The 558-nt window shown below is 36.4% G+C and overlaps 1 protein-coding gene across 1 annotated transcript in view; it reads right to left on the bottom strand.

The window, feature by feature from the left end:
- The window catches only part of LOC102491536 (transient receptor potential cation channel subfamily M member 6), a gene marked incomplete at its 5' end in the record, with an annotated part of 118350 nt that overhangs the window by 57296 nt on the left and 60496 nt on the right, over window positions 1-558 (bottom strand). The window lies entirely within an intron of this gene.

Consider the following 558-nt stretch of genomic DNA (forward strand, 5'->3'; position numbering starts at 1 on the left):
ACCTTCATCGACTTCTCAAAAGCTGTGAGTTAGCTCAGAGGAGTGGAATCCTTCTAGGTAAAAAGCAATGAGTGTCTATGCGGCAGAATAGAAGGTGCTAAATGTGACTACACAATGCCCAGCAGAGCAGGCCTTCAAAAAAGAAAAGAAATGAGAAGAAAAGGAAGGAGCACTTGTAGCTGGTTACTTTTGAGAAGGGGAAATATATGGGTGATAAAAAGGGAAACTAAAGAGATGTCACCTTAGTTTATAGAAGCCTGTGTGGTTTAAAATGTTTTAAAAGAATTATTTATTTATGTAATTTTATTAGTCATTATTATTATTATTATTTCATTTGCCCTGGAGAGAGAAAGGGAAAGTGCAAAAGCAAGTAGCCAGGTCCAGGATGTGAACCACAGTAAGTCATGTGGGAATCTAACGTCTTAACCACCATGCTGCCTGCTAGTCCCATTTTTAATTTCATGGAAATGGATTCATTTTATAATTTTAAAGAAGTAATTTTTTAAAAAAGTCTCTGCTGCCTCTCAAACCAGTCCATTTCTTACCACAAAAGTTCTT

The sequence above is a fragment of the Tupaia chinensis genome, unplaced genomic scaffold, assembly GCF_000334495.1.
Source record: "Tupaia chinensis unplaced genomic scaffold, TupChi_1.0 Scaffold000147_1, whole genome shotgun sequence".
NCBI lineage: Eukaryota > Metazoa > Chordata > Mammalia > Scandentia > Tupaiidae > Tupaia > Tupaia belangeri.